This window comes from Dipodomys merriami, unplaced genomic scaffold (assembly GCF_024711535.1).
Source record: "Dipodomys merriami isolate MVZ:Mamm:240054 unplaced genomic scaffold, mDipMer1.0.p SCAF_16, whole genome shotgun sequence".
NCBI lineage: Eukaryota > Metazoa > Chordata > Mammalia > Rodentia > Heteromyidae > Dipodomys > Dipodomys merriami.
In genome coordinates, this window is record NW_027202937.1 from 28,587,501 (window position 1) to 28,604,681 (window position 17,181).

The following is a 17,181-nucleotide window of genomic DNA, read 5'->3' on the forward strand; positions in this document are numbered from 1 at the left end:
CTCAAGTTTATAAATTAAGCATGAAAACCAGGCACTGGTGGCTCATGCTTATAATCCTAGCTACTTAGGGGTTGAGACCTGAGGATCGTAGTTCAAACCAGCCTCAGCAAGAAAGTCCCTGAGACTCTTTTCTCCAATAAACCACTCAAAAAAAGCCAGAAATCACACTGTGGCTCAAAGGGTAGAGCACTAGTCTTAAGTATAAGGAGTTCAGGGACAGAGCCTAGGCCCTGAGATCAAGCCCCAGAACTAGCAAAAATAATAAACAAATAAATAAATAAAATATGATGACTGGGAATGTGGCTTAGTGGTAGAATGCTTGCCTTGTGTGCATGAAGCCCTGGGTTCGATTCCTAGAACCACATACACAGAAAAAGCCAGAGGTGGCACTGTGGCTCAAGTGGTAAAGTGCTAGCCTTCAGCAAAAAAGAAACTCAAGGACAGTGCCCAGGCCCAAAATTCTAGCCCCAGGGCTGGCAAAAAGAAAAAGAAAAAGAAACATAGTAAAAAGAAATAGCATGTACAGGCTCAGAAATAACTGCAGTCTTAGTCTTCCACTAGGGGTCTTGGCAATTATCACCCATGAGTAAGGGGGTACCACATCCATTCCTCTACTCTACTCTGCCTCCAACACTCAAAAGCGTCCTTAACCTGGCCATCTCCTTTCTGCACATCCTTCAGTTGTAGCTACAGAGCGGCTTCACAGGAAGTCTTTCTCAGTAGCCACAGAACTCAGAACTTCTCAGGTTCACAACTTCTGACATACACCCTGACACTTGAGAAACATCTATTTTTACCCAGAAGTCACCAAGGTGCAACAACAGCACATTAATGAATGTTTTCAGAGATTCCATGTCATAAAAATGGCACTTCCTGATGCTACCTACATACTTCTGTCTCAACCCTTCTACACCCTATGTTCATTGCTCATTCAAGTATCTCATCATTCAGCAGACTTTTCAATGACAGGACTAAGGGAATGAATGTGTAGGACACCTAGGGGCAGTCCAACAGGATCTGAAATGTCAGGGAGATGGCTATTTCCCCAGCAGAACTCAAGCAGGACCTACTGCAGTTCAGCACTTCTCTGTACAGGATACAGAATAACTACGAAAATCAAGACATTTTGGTTCTCAAGAGACTCACATGCTTCTCTTTTCCACATGTCTTGGTAAGAAAGAGAGTAGGGAATTCAGTTTTTCAACGGACCCAATTTATCTAAAACAGACCAATAGGCTAGAAGAATGGTTCAAGTGGTAGAGCACCTGCCTACCAAAAAGGGAACTATTTTAAGTTCTTGTCCAGCGTTGTGAAATTACTTCTGAAGGAAGTTTCAAGAGTAATACATATCTGAGCCCCAAGTCATAAGGAAAATGTGGCTTTTTACTTGGTACCTCATCATTATAGTATTAAATTCGACCCAGCTTTAATAATGAGGAAAAATATCACTTCAACACCTCTGTTCAAATTATTATGTGTGAGTATGATAGATGTTTAGGTATTAATTAAATAAGTTTAAGAAATGTTCACCATCCTTAGGGCAGACATGGTGGTACATACCTGTAATCCCAGCACTCAGGAGGCTGGGGCCTGAGGATCACTAGTTCAAGGTCATTCTGGACCACAGAATGTTAAATGAAAAGAGAAAGAGAAGGGTAAAGAAATACTCAGTATCCTTAGCAAAATTCCTTCATAATGATCAACTCATATGATACGTTGCGAATTACCCACAGGATATTTATAGAGTGCCTACATTTTCCTCGGTAGAATTCTCATGTTATACATGAAGAAGCTGAGTTGAGGTGGGGAATAGATAAGAACAACACACAGGGCACAGCACTAGCACTGTGCTACAAAGTTAATCACGTACAAAGCCAATGCATGCCCTACTTCTCTATAACTTTGTAATAGGAGCTTCTATTTTATAGCATGTAGGTTTGTGTAAATCTGTAATACAAAACAAAGTTCTGTAGAGAGGGTGTCATCTATACTAGTAAAAAGCATAATATCTTGCAAAAATACTGTTACACTTTGGATATGAAGCCCCTTCTCCCCAAAAAAGGTTCATGTATTGAAATACTGATTCCCAGTGCAAGTCATGCCCAAAGGTGGGACTTTGGGAAATTAATTGGCTCATAAGTGCTCTGACTACATGAATGGATTCATGAATGCAAGTTTTGAATGGATTATTAGGAAGATGGTGGAACTGTGGAAGATGGGTCCTGGTTGGAGGAAGTGGGTCATCGGAGTGTCTTTCAGGGCTGTATCTCGGCCCTGTCCCCCTCCCCCCGTTCTTCAACTCTGTGCTCCTACCCACCATCTGGCAAGAAATCTCCTTTACACACTCCCACTGCCAATTTGCCATGGCCTAAAACCTCTGAAACTATGAGCCAAAGCAAATCCTTCTCCCATTGTTTATGTCAGCTATGTGTCACAATGATGAAGGCTGCCTGACAGAAATATGTTCTGATTTTAGGAATCAAAAGCTTCTTAGTTCTTCTATTGATAGCTGCATTAGTCAGATGTCTGTTGCTGTGTCAAAATGTCTGAGATAGACAATTGAAAAGGTGAAAAGTTTTATTTGAGCTTATGATTTCAACTGTTTTGGTTCATAGTTGTTTGTCTTGTTGATTAGAGCCCGCAGCAATGCAGGACACCATGGAGGGGGCATATGGCAGAACAAAGTTGCTCACTTCCTGGATCCTAGAAAGCAACAAGAAAAAGGGAAAGGAACTAGGGCCCCCTGCTCCCCTTCAAGGATATGCCCCAATAACCTAACTTCCTTCCACCAGGCTCCACCTCTTAAAAGTCCCAACGTCTCTCAATAGCACCAGATGCACTTTTGGCAAACATTCCAAAATCTAAACTATAGCAATGTCTAAGTGACCTTGGGCATATAATTTCACCACTCTGGGCTCAGGTACTTCCTCTTCTGTAAAGTCAAAGAAGTGATATTGATATCAAAGGAAGTGTTTGAGGCATTGCAAATAATAAAGGAGCCAGAAGTCCCTTTACCCTGAAACGGATTAAGGTGGATTGTTTACCAATTAACAATTCTTCCATCCCACTGCATTGCTTGCTCAGGATGTTCCAAATGATTGGTTGCCATTGGCCCAATGACTCTTGATTCTCTTTCCCTGGTCTCATCCCTCTTTAGCTGCATGATCGGCAAAGTTGGACCATTTCTGCCACACACTGCTCATCATGATACGTCCACAGAATTCCAACTAAAACCATAGCTCTTCTCCATGAGCTTTCCAAGAGTGAGAACTGTTGCATATCTCTTTTGTTTGGCAAGAAACATAACACAAGGCCAGAGACAGCACACAACCCATTATAATACAGGACAGCGCAGCAGATTCAGTACTGATGTTCCAACTGATTGAGGCCCAGTTCACAAGGAAGTGATTTTTATTTGGCCACAGTTCACTGAGAACGTCCTTTCCCAAAACATCACATCAAATTAAGCTGACGATGATAAAAGCATAGTTTGCACAGATAATAGAAGCTAAGTCTGGGCTATCACAAGTGTCTCTAGCTGTTCCTCAGGATGGCAGGCACTGCCTGATGGCTAGAAGGCTGTCAGCTGATGTTAATAGCAAATACGCACACAGAACTTCTCTGAAACTTAAGAAAAAACACTGTTCAATAAAGAAATCCCTTACTTTTTGTGGTTGGAAGGGGTTGTGGTAGTGGTCATGGGGCTTGATCCTGGGGCCTAGAAGCTGTCCCTGAGCTATTTTTGCTCAAGGCTAGTGCTCTACCACATTAAGCCACAGCTCCACTTCCAGTTTTCTGATGGATAATTGGAGATAAAAGTCTCACAGAGTTTCCTGCATGGGATGGCTTTGAACTATGATCTTCAGATCTCAGTCTCCTGAGTAGCTAGGATGACAGGCGTGAGCCACCAGCGCCCAGCTCCTTGTCACTTTTCACCCTGTCTGCTGTGCCCTCCTCAATGCCTGGATTGTGGTCCATTTGCTTTCTCCCCAACAGCCTTGGCAGTTCCACCCTCCAGACCTCCCACTGCCACCAGTGCCCAGCCCCATTCTTTTTCTTTAATAAAATGAATCAAAAGCTCAATGTGGTGGCTCACATCTGTAATCCTAGCTATTCAGGAGGCTGAGATCTGAGGATTGCAGTTCAAAGGCAGCCTGGGAAAGAAAGTCTGTGAGACTCTTATCTCCAATAAACCACTTAGAAAACTGCAAGTGGCACTGTGGTTCAAGTGGTAGAGCACTAGCCTTGAGCTGAAGAGCTGAGGGACAGAGCCCAGACCCAGAGTTCAAGCCCACGACCAATTAAAAAAAAAAAAAAGAATCAACAGAGATGAGAATGGAGAGTGTGATATTTTTATATCTATACTGTTTTTAGGTTTTATTGTTTCTTTGTGCTGATCCTGAGGCTTGAACTCAGGGCCTGGGTGCTATCCCTAACCGGTTTTGCCACCAGTGCCTGAGTAAATTCTGATTTATAGCTACATAAGTCTGAAGAGTCCTTTGAGGCCAAATGCTGGTGGCTCATGCCTATAATCCTAGCTACTCAGGAGGCTGAGATCTGAGAATTGTGGTTTGAAACTAACCCAAGCAAGAAAGTCCAGGAGACTCTTATCTCCAACTAACCACCAAAAAGTTGGAAGTAGAGTTGTGGCTCAAGTGGTAGAGCACTAGCCTTGAACACAAAAGCTTAAAGACAGTGAATGCCCCAGCCCAGAGTTTAAGCCTCAGGAATGGCAAAAAAAAAAAAAAATCTATGCACAAGTTCAGTGAAAGAAATGTAGTATTTACTGATTTGTGATTTGTGTCTCCCATAAGAATGTGGATTCAAGGACTTGGTCTATTTTCTTCAACAGTACATGTCCTACCCCAGAACAGTGCCGACCTGCTAGGCTATCAATCAACTTACTGAATACTTGATTAAGTTAGTTAATTCATAAATTCCATTAAATTGCTGATCAACTTTTTGTTTTCTTTTTTTTCTATTAGTTAAAAAACATCAGTAGTTATGAGAGGGTGAATGGGGATGTAGAGAATATTAGTAGCCTCATAAGGCCCTGGGTTCAATTCTAGTGCATATGCGTGCACGTGTGTGTGCGCATGCGCGCGCGCACACACACACACACACACACACACACACACACACACACACACACACACACATGAAAACAGTATTACAAAACAATATCCTTTTTTCATAAAATATCTTTATACTCAGAGAGAAATAAAGAGAAATAAACCATAGCTCCACTTCTGTTTTTTACTGGTTAGTTGGTGATAAGGGTCTCATGGACTTTCCTGCTTTGGTTGGCTTCAAACCTCTATACTCAGATCTCAGCCTCCTGAGATTTTTAGGTGTGAGCCACCAGCAACCAGCAGAAGTCATGTTTTTGTTCACAAGATCTACTGTTCACAGATTTATCCATAAGCAGCAACACATGGATCACAGGCTCACCTTCTGTCCACTCCACCTCTCTGTCCCCCAGCGGCAGCTGCACCCCAACTCACCCTATCCTCCAGTAATAGCACACTGTCCAACATGGTGTCTGTGTATACCCTCTTTAGACAAAAGTAACATCTGGCCATAAGGCCCTCCCTCACATCCAGTCTCAATGCTAAATACAGGGCTACCTAAGGCAGCACATGACTTACGCATGTCAAATCGATGACAGAAAAAAAGGGAATCAGAAGACTGGAAAATACGCCATTCATTAATCAGTCCCTTTGTAAATAGTTCTGAGTTCTTGGTACCTAAGAAGATAGAAATGAAAATTTATAGCATAGGAAAAAGAAACTGATGGATGATTAGCTTGAGTCTCTTATTTGCTAAATGTAGATAATAGATTCATTATCTCACCCCTCCCCTCCTTAACAGTTATGGGTTTGATTGCCCTCTTGCCTACAGGTAATTCTCCATCAAAATTAAATCTGTCAGCTAGTGCTCAATTTTATAAACTATGCAGGCAGGGGAGAGATGAGAGGCTGGTACTGGGTAGGAGGGAGGTTCTGTTTCCCAGGGCTATAACACCAAAAGGAAGTCTTTCTGATCCAAAGGTCCTGGATATGTCTACATTCATGGTCCCATAGTGACATCAGCTGGTCAGATTCCAAACAACAGCCAGAAATTCGAAGCCAGTCCAGACAAATCCTCAGAAACTCCTACCTCCAATGAACCAGCACAACATCAGAACTGAAGGTATGCCTCAACTGGTAGAGTTTCTGCTGTGAGCAGAAAAGGCTGAGCAAAAGCACAAGGCTCTGAGTTCAAGCCCCAATGACAACATGCAGACACATAAAAAATATTATGAGCAAGAGGTAAAAAGAAATATTTAACCATGGGGAGAATGTGAGCAGAAGCCTCAAGGTGAGAATGAGGCTGTTTAGAATATGCAAGTACAGGGCTTGGCAGATGCTGAGCTTCATATGGGGAAGTTGTAGGAGATGTTGACTGAATGGAGTGGGGACAGGTGGTCAGATTTCTAGGGAGCAAAGGAAAACCCGGGAGAATCTGGGTTTAACTCAGAAATCTCAAATGAGTGAGATCATACAAGTGTCTCTGATCTCTGATAACTTACTAGAAGTAGAATTAGCAATGTAATGCTATCGATAGATGTATGGCCTCATGGGGAATTCTATACAAGACTACAGCCATCCTCTCCAGGGCAGTAAGAAAATCGTGAGTCCAGCGGCCAGGACTGAAGGGATCACATCATTAACACCCTCAGGCTGAGCTGAAGATTCTTACTAAACAGTGACTCTGGACCAGGCAGACAAGTCCTGGCTGCAAAGTTGCCAACATAATATTCTTATACCAGATTCCAAGTTTCATTCACAGTATCTACTTCTCCTCTGCCTTTCTAACTTTTTGGCTATCTGAATATCCCAACTCTTCAACTTTTACATATCTATTCTATTGTAATAGTATATCTTATAAATAGAGGAGCTGGGTGCTGGTGGCTCATACCTATAATCCTAGCTACTCAGGAGGCTGAGATCTGAGGATCACTGTTTGAAGCCAGGATAAGAAAGTTTGTGAGACTTTTATCTCCAATTAACTGCCAGAAAACCAGACATGGAGTGATGGCTCAAAGGTGGTAGGGTGCTAGCCTTATGCAGAAGAACTCAGGGACAGTGCTCTGAGTTCAAGCACCGTGACTATGACTGACCAAAAAAGGGGAAAAAAAGTAGATTAATCATTACATGCAACTATGTAAACACTTTGAAGTAAAAATGTAGCTGGTACTTGTGGCTCATCTGTAATCCTAAACTACTTATGAGGGTGAGATCTAAGGATACAGTTCAAAGTCAGCCTAGGCAGGAAAGTCCATGAGAGTATTATCTTGAATCAACTACAAAAAAGACAGAAGTGGTATTGTGGTTCAAGTAATAGAGTACTGGCCTTGAGCACAAAAGTTCAGTAACAATATCCAGACCCTCAGTTCAAGCCTAAGGACTGACACCAAAAAAAAAAGTAAATATCTCTTTTTAGTAGCCTATCAAAATGCCAACAGTCTCAATACTTACCATAATTTCTTATACATTAATACAATGTTGGTTCCAAGCTTTATAAAGTCAGAAATTGTACATCATTTCCTAGAATACCCTGATGCTTAGCAGTCACCAAGCACAGAGGACATGCCCCACTATTTTTTGGATGGACAGCTGGATCTGTGGAAGAAGTCACTTAAAATGAAAAACTTCCCGGGTTGGTGCTAATGGGGGTGGACTCATCCCATTGTTGTTGTTGACAGGATCGAGGTCACAAAGACACTATCCAACTGGAACAAAGAGAAGAGGAAAAGCCATCACAAATTGATGCAATGCCACAAAGGGAGAATTACTGAAGGTCAATTACCGTTGCAGATGGGCCTGGTGTCAATCCAGACAGCCACACCTCTGGATGAGATGGCAGGGTCATCACAGCATCTGAAGTCGCAGTGTGGCTGTGCATGCTCCCCAGATCCACCCTCGGGGCCCACAGTGGGGCAGCCTGAGCTGATTCACCTCACTCATCACTGCCAACATTGTCTATCACTTCATTAGGTGCCAGGCTCTGCTCTAAGTGCTCTACTCTACAGCTGGCCTCCATATCCAAGGGTTCTGCATCCGCAGATTCAACAATGGCAGATTGAAATACTAAGAAAAAATTGTATCGATATTAAACACGTTCATACTTGCTGTCATTATTCTCCAGTATAACAATATTGTTATAGTCTGCAGTATAACAATTGCATAATGATTTCCCTAGCATTTACATGGTAGTATTATAAGCCATATAGAAATGATTATAAATATACATGAAATTGTGCATAGGTTATATGTAAATAATAGATTGTTTTAGACAAGGAACTTGGGTCTCAGGTACTAGAGTATCTGTACAGTATCCTGGAACCAACCATCCTTCCCCCCATACTACTGAATTCACCTAACTAAGCTGGAAAGTGGATAATACAATTTTAGAAATTACACACACACACCCCTGCCACATTGTACAGCTGAACAACCTGAAATGCAGAACTGTGGAGTAACTTGCTCCTGTCTACTCTCCTAATAAGTAGTAGGAGTAGTGTTAAGAAGCCAGAGGCTGGAGGCGTAGCTCAGTTGGTAGAGCTTTAGCCAATGAGCGAAAGGGTCAGGCACTGAAGTTTAAGTTTTGGTCTTGGCCCTAAAAAGAAAAAAGAAAAGAAAAGAAGAAGCTAAAAGAAGAAGCCAAAAAGTACTTACTAAAAAGTGAGTTGATTAAAAAAAATGTGCTTCATATATATAATGGAATGCTACCCAATAATTAAAAAAAAAAAACTAATGATTTGCACAATCACATGGGAATCTCAATCTCTGGGAGCATAAAAACCAAAAAAGAGTATATTCAGTGTGATTCTATTTACATCAAATTACAGACAGTTTAAACTAACTTATAGTGACAGAAAGCAGATCAGTGGTAGCCTGCGGAGAGGAGAGGTGGGGGGTGGGGAAGAGGGCAGATAAGGAGGCTTCAGGACTGATAGATATGTTCATTATCTTGATATGATGATGGTTTCATGGAAATATTCATGTGTCAACACTCATCAAATTGCACCTTCTAAACATGTTGAGTTTATGGTATGTCATTGTACTTCAATATAGCTTAAGATACTTTTTCTTTCTTTTTTCTTTTTTTTGGTCAGTCATGGGGCCTGAACTCTGGGCCTGGGTGCTGTCTCTCAGCTCTTCAGCTCAAAGCTAGCACTCTACCACTTGAGCCACAGCTCTACTTCTGACTTTTCCTGCGTATGTGGTGCTGAGGAATCGAACCCAAGACCTCATGCATGCAAGGCAAGCACTCTACCACTGAGCCACCTTCCCAGCCCTAAAAAGGATACTTTTCATATGATTATGTTCATACAAAGTTTCAGCTCAGATAAAAAGGAAGAATGAAATAATGCTTTTGAACTCTTAAATTTGTACAAATAAGAAACTAACTACAAACAGGGGCTACCTTTTAAGGAAAGGGGAACATATTTCAGAGAATGGAGCCAAGAAGCACAGTGAATCATCCCCAAGCATTAGGACTGGCAACCCACACTAGATTTCACAAGTGTTGTGTGTCTAGAACTGCCATAGGCCCTTATCACTTTTAATTTTAAAATTAAAAAAAACTACTGCCAAGCACTGCTGGCTTGTGCCTGTAATCCTACCTACTAAGGAGGCTGAGATCTGAAAATCATGGTTCAAAGCCACCCCAAGCAGGAAAGACCATGAGGCTCCAATTAATAACCAAAAATAAAAAAAAAAAACCCAAAGCCAGAAATGGAGTGGAGCTGTGGCTCAAGTGGTAGAGTGCTAGCCTTGAGCACAAAAGTTCAAAGACAATGTCCAGGTCCTGAGATCAAGACCCAGGACCAACACAAACACACACACACACACACACACAACTCTACTGTTACAATTAACATACAAAGACAAGACAACAATATTTAAGTTGTACATTTTCAGCCACTATGAAATAATCACCATCATCAAGATAATGAACACCATCACACCACACAGCATGGTCTCCAATGAATCTTCATTAATAAGATACCACATTGTCCCCTTCCCAGGACAGACATCATCTGTATCTTTCTGAGATATCCAGAGAAACCTCATCAGGCCTTCCACAGTGGTCCAGGCAATCATCATCCCTCTAACCAGATGAAGTCTCCTTCCTATCCATGTGCAAAAGCTTTTCAGCCTTCTTGCCTACCAGAAAGTGCTTCCAGGTGCAATGCTGCAGTGACAAGCCCAGGTGAAGTAGTAGTCTCCCCACCATGTCTGCCCCCTGCCCAGCCATGCAGGTGTTAAGTAGATGGTCCCTAACTACCCATGGTTCTGTTTAAGATTCATCAACTTATACTAAAGTCATTTAGTAAGAAACCACACTTGCAAGTTTGAATTTGGATCTCTTCCTGTCCAATCTTCTCTCATGATGCTGAGGAACCGTAGCCCATAGCAATTCTGTCTGCCCACACTGCTCCTAGTCAGTCCTGCAGTCATAAAACAAAACTACTGACCTATGCTCATTAAAGCTAGGATACTCAGCAGGGTTATTCAATGTAGTGTGTGTGTGTGTGTGTGTGTGTGTGTGTGTGTGTGTGTGTGTGTGTGTGTGTGTGTGTGTGTGTGTGTGTGTGTGTGTGTGTGTGTGTGTGTGTGTGTGGTGTGTCCTGGGGCTTGAACTCAGAACCTGGGCACTGTCCTGGGCTTTTGTGCTCAAGGCTAGCACTTCAGCCACAATTCCACTTCTTTTTTTTGGTAGTTAATTGGAGATAAGAGTCTGACACATGTTCCTACCCAAGCTGGCTTCAAACTACTATCCTCTCATCTCAGCCTCCTGTGTAGCTAGCATATAGCCTTGAGCCACCAGCACCCCACTCAATGCATTTTTGAGATATAATATTTTTATCTTCTGGTATTTTTCATTTGTGATAGATTAAGTGGGACATGGTCCTCTTGTAAATTGAGGAATACATCTATATCTTCAAATCAGCTCATGTTTTATTTCCAAGAAAATATAGTTAAGACCTTAGCTCCTTGGAGAGGGAGTTTTAAAACCACTTATTGGCTGAAGTTCACCTTAATTCTATCCTTCACCCATGCACCACAAAGGACATGTCCTTTCTTCAGAGAAGTCCAATTTTAAAATAACCTTTTCTTCCCACAGTTTCACCCAAGCAGATCCAAAATTCAGTGCTGGGAAAGGTAGCAAGAAGCAAGGGGAGGGACTAGGTTTCAATTACTTCCTGTTATTTCTCTAAACAGGAGTTTCCCTGACAATAGAGACTTAGGTTGCAACTGAAGGCTAGGATGAAAAAATGTTAGAAATGCTTTCTTCAGTCTAGGCATGGTGGTACATGCCTGTAGTCCCAGCTACTCTAGAGGTATAAATAGGAAGATTACAGTCCAAGCCAGCTCAGAGATAAGTATATGTGATCCTATCTGAAGAATTATATTAAAAAGCAAAGGACTGGGTATAAGGCTTAAGTGGCAGTATATTTGCCTAGCAAGTGCAAGGCCCTAAATTCAACCCACAGTAGTGAGATGGAGGAAGGAGAGAAAGAAAGGAAGGAGGGAGGAAGGAAGGAAGGAAGGAAGGAAGGAAGGAAGGAAGGAAGGAAGGAAGGAAGGAAGGAAGGAAAGAAGGGGGAGAGGCAGGAAGGGAGGGAGGGAGGAAGGGAGGGAGGGAGGGAGGGAGGGAGAGAGAGAAGAAAAAGGAAAGAAAAGGAAAAGGAAATAAGAAAAAGGAAACTTTTCCTTTATAAAAAAAATTAAGTTAAGGGGGCTGGGAAGGTGGCTCAGTGGTAGAGTGCTTGCTTTGCATGCATGAGGTCCTGGGTTCGATTCCTCAGCACCACAGAAGAAAAAAGAAAAAAGCCACAAGTGGCGCTGTGGCTCAAGTGGTAGAGCGCTAGCCTTGAGCTGAAGAGCTGAGGGACAGAGCCCAGGCCCAGAGTTCAGGCCCCACGACCAGACCCCAAAAAAGAAATTAAGTTAAGATTGCTAAGATTGCTTTAGACACAGAAGTTCTAACATTTCTTTTAAAGGGGTCCTTCACTTTTTCAGAAACACCATGTCTGTAGTAGTCTCTCCAAGCTTCTACCACTGAGAAAGCGGAGTCGAGACAATTTGTGACTGTCTAGGGATCTTCCAATCACAGCTCACAGTTCTTAAGGACTTGTTCCCAAAGAAATCTTACCTAAACCTGATTTAAATGATAGGAAGTTGTGCATGGAGTTGGAGCTTCTTTTCTTTCATTCAATTGTTTCTTTGCTTTTTTTCGTTCCTAAAATGAGACTTTGGGGAAAGTATATTTTGTACATGAGAGGAATATGCATTGTTAGGGTCAGAAGGTTTACCATAGCAGATTATATTTTCCAAAAATGGCTGCAATGATTAAGTTTAGTCCCACATGCCCTTCCAGAACCTTGTCACTATCTCTGCAAGAGGTGGAGTCTATTTCACCTCTCCTAGAATCTGGGTGGCCTTGATAAATAGGCTATGATAGAAATGTCACTGTGAGAGTTTCCAGTCTGAGTAATTTTAGAAGTACATTTTTCAAAATGTCATTTATCTGTATGAAAGCTGCAACTGTCTTTTCATGCATAAAGCTTTAACATTACTCCAGTAAACCTCACCAGAAAAGAGAAGAAATGAAAACACACAACCATGACCATTGCTTGAAATGTAACAGACACAAAAAAGAAAGAGCAAGTTCAAGTCAACATTGAGTATCTAATCTTTACCCAACACTGTGACAAGCAGGATACACACAGATAAACAACAAAGATACTCTATACTTACGTTGTTCACTAGCAGAGGAGACAGGATAAATTAAATGACTAAAATGGCTTAGTATAAAAAGTTCTAGAGGGCTGGAGACATAGAGTAGTACAATACCTGCCTTGCAAGCACAAGGCCATGAGTTCAAACCCCAATACTGAAAAAAATAATCTAGAAAATACAAATCCATGTGATGTGAAGGAGAAAGGAAATAATTACATAAAGTTGATAATTTAACTGTTAAAAATGATTAAGAATTTACCCACGTACTGGTAGCTCATTCCTGTAATCCTAGCTAGTCAGGAGGCTGAGATCTGAGAGTTGCACTTCAAAGCCAGCCTGAGCAGGAAAGCCTATGAGACTCTTATCTCCAATTAACCACCAAAAAGCTGAAGCTACGGCTCTAGCGATAGAGCACTAGCCTTGACCAAAAGAAAGGAAAGAGCTCAGGGACAATGCCCAGCCCTTGAGTCCAAGCCCAAGACTGGAATAAGAAAGGAAAGAAAGAGAGTGAGAGAGAAAGAAAGAAAGATAGAAAGAAAGAAAGAAAGGAAGGAAGGAAGGAAGGAAGGAAGGAAGGAAGGAAGGAAGGAAGGAAGGAAGGAAGGAAGGAAGAGAGGGAGGGAGGGGAAAGGAAGGAAGGAAGGACGGAAGGAAGGAAGGAAGGAAGGAAGGAAGGAAGGAAGGAAGGAAGGAAGGAAGGAAGGAAGGAAAGAGAGAGAAAACTCTGAGAATAGAATGTACTTTCTTATCATGAACCTTTTTAAAATGTTCCTGCAGGACTGGGGAAGAAAAATTTGAGTGCATGGAGAGAGTGTGAAACTAGATCAACACTCTTCATAGTAAATACAGAGTAGCACTGAGATTGGTGATCAGAAGATTGGTCTAGCTGGGGGCCAGTGGCTCATGCCTGAAATCCTAGATACTCAGAAGGCTGAGATCGGAGGATCACCGTTCAACACCAGCCTGGGCTGGAAAGTCCATGAGACTCTTATCTCCAATTAACCACCAGAAAACTGGGAGTGGTGCTGTGGCTCAAAGGGTAGAGCATTTGCCTTGGGACAGTGCCCAGGCCCAGAGTTCAAGCCCCATGACCAAAAAAAGAAGGAGAAGATTGGTCTTTGTGGGTTTAAAGCAGGAATCACAAATTCAAGTGCCAGATAAAAAAGAGAAATAGGAGAAATAGGCTACTGCAAGACTAAAGTCAGTACCTAACTCACTTCCTTAGTCCTAAAGGATGCTAACTAGAGGATAAGGTCTCTGTTGAACTGGAGGAAGAATAATTTCCCTTCAAAGGGAGCAGGAACTATTCAGCTCCTGCATTAGCTCCTAAGCAAGTACCCAACCTTGCCAGATTTTTTCTATTCTTCAAGGAAAGACAGATATCTGTGTTTTTATATTGAATCTCCTAATCCTGGAAAATTTCAACTAATTCAAAATTTTTAACGATCTAGGCCAATATTGTGCTGGATAAACAAAACACATCTGCAAGTGAGCATGGTTCACTGGCTACAAAGCCAGGACCTTCCTTTTCAATTACTCAGATTGAACTGAGTTTTATTTGGAGTTTATTCTTAGGGAATGGGTTTTTCCTTTAACACTCACTGAAAATAGAGAGTAAAGGGGGGTAGTGCCACACTGGACAGGGTTGACTAGGAACGTTCAAGATTTCCTCAAGCTGTCATATGGCATTTAGTAATGCCAGGCCAAAGTTGACTGTCATCCTAGAAACTTCTTCCAGACTGAAGATTCAGACTTGGAAAAATAGGCAGTTTGAAAGAGAGGAACCAATGCCAGTGAGTGAAAGATGGAATTCTCTGACAGATCAATGGGTAGTAAGGACATCGTGGGTGTTAAAGAACAGAAATGCCTTCATGGAACTGTGTCATCAATCTGTAGAGAGAAGAGATGAGACGGGGATCTGGGAAGGGTCTCTCTCCTGAAGGAAAGGTACAGCTTACAGAATGGAATCAGTTATTGAACTAAGAAGACAGTCAACTTTGAGCCATCACTTTAGGCTTCTTCCTTTGTTGTCACTTCATGGAGTTGCCTTGACTCACTAATAAAGACTACCAGAAGAAAACAAAGGAAGAGAATGAAAAAGGTATATGGAGCCAGCTCCATCTCCCCCTGATCACAGAGTCATATATACCAGGAACTTACATACAAGACTTCCAGATAGAAACCAGAAGCAAGTAGCTGTCCATAGCAAAGCTTAGAGTATAGATGAAGATGACCAGTGATCAAGAGCTCAGGAGGGAAACCAACCAAAATATCTTCCATGCTTGACATGGTGGTATACACCTGCAGTCTAAGCACATGGGAGGCTGATGCAGAAGGATTGAGAGTTCAAAGCCAGCCTGGGATACATAGAAAAAAAAAGTTAACTAATAATGTTTACTCTTCTAAGGCACAGTAGGGTGACTATAGTTCACAGTAACCTGTGTTTGATGAAGAACCAGAAGAGAGAAGACTGAAGTTTGAAAACACTAAATGAAAGGAAATGCTAATTATTCTGACTTTGTCATTATATATTGTTTGTAAGTGTTGAGTAATAGTACACCCCAGAAATAACAACAATTATTAAGTATAGGTTAAAATGGAAAAATAATGACCCTTCAAGATGGAGAAGTTGACCCTTATGTTTTCTATAGTATTGAACTTGAGATATTAGACATCATCCAGTCCAGTAGTTTCTAAATCTATTTTTAGCAGTAGCATCTCCCTTAAAATAAATATTATCATTGTTGACCCTAGGTGACCTGCAATAGGGGTTCATTATTTTATTTCCTCAACTTGTGTGTATGTTTGAAATTTTCCATGGTAAATATTTTTAATAAATACTACATTGAGCTGTGATTTAAAAAAAAGAACAGATTGTAGATGTGTAGTTTTAAAACTGCCAAACTATTCTTCCAATATTTTGCATGCTTACTAAGAATCATTTCCCAGGAATTCTTGGCAGATGATGTACAATTGCTTAGATGCTTACAATGCAAAGGCACACACTAATATTGAGGCAGTCATACTTGGCTGGGTTTGGTTTGTGAGAAAATAATACTTATATTGATCCAAAATATGCCCCCTTTATAACTTTGAGTGAGAATGAGATAATTCCTACTGCATGAAAATATTTTCATCCTTTTATATTTTACCTTATGCCTTTCCAAATAACTGGCAAAGTCTGGTTTTCTGTATCACACTAACATATGCTACAAAGTCTGCTAGAGAGATGCTAAGGGCTATGTTTCCCATCCTCTGGGTTAAAAAGATGTGAGCAAAATGTTTAAGTAAAATTAAGATACCTACAGGCAAAACCTGACATAGCATTGCACGCTGTGCTACATAATAGATGGAGATTTGTTTTAATATCATGATGCTCTCCATCTTCACCTACCTGTCAACTCCACATCAGCTGTTATTAATTCAACACCAGAGAGCTTGAAAAGAGCTGCAAGCCAGTGAGAGCTCACAAATCAGAAGCAGAGATGGCGAAATCTCCGTGGAGATTCTGCTTCACAAACTTTATGGGAATTTGAAAAATGTCCCTCAATTTGGAGGATGTTTGATAGGAGGCCAAATAGAGTATAGAAATACAGATTTCAATTGCCTAATTTCAATGCAGAAACCAGTTAAAGATATAGGCAGGCGAGTTGCCTATAGCATTCCAAGTGGAGCTGTGGGGACACAGGCCTGTCTTCCTGACTCCTCTTTAGCACCCCCTTTTTAATTACAATGGATTCAATCCCAGCACCAGCTGCTTCTAAGACACAGACATCACTTGCATCTTAGGATGGGTGAAGGGGAAACTTGTGTCTAGTTTTCAGACCGGTTTTACAGCAGCAATTTCTCACTAAGGCTCACTTGAGGCCCTGTGATGGCTTGATTATAAATAGTATCCATCAAACATCCACATATTACAGACTTAGCCCTGCTGGTGGAGCAGGAGGTGGTGGAACCTTTAAGAGGTGGAGCCTAATGGGAGGTTCTTAGGTCATTGGGGGCAGTGCCCTTGAACGGAAGTATGGGACCCTGGTCCATTCTTTCTCTTTCTCTGCTTTCTGGCTACTAATGGATTTAAGCTGTTTGCTCCACCCCATGCTTCCCAGTATTGCCCTTATCAGAGTCCCAAGGCAATGAGTCTGCCTGATTCTGAACTGGAATCTCCAGAATCAGAATAAGCCTTTTCTCTTTATTAGTTAATTGTCTCTGCTATGTTTCATTAGAGTAACGCAAAGCTGACTAATGCAGGCCCTACACTGAAGATTTATGTAAAACATGTTTGTGTCCTGTTAGCCAAAGCCCAATGTCAGATGAGTGGTTCCTATCACAATACATGTCCAAATGTCCTAATCTCAAAAGTTCCTTAAAGCAAAAGGCCACTTTAGTG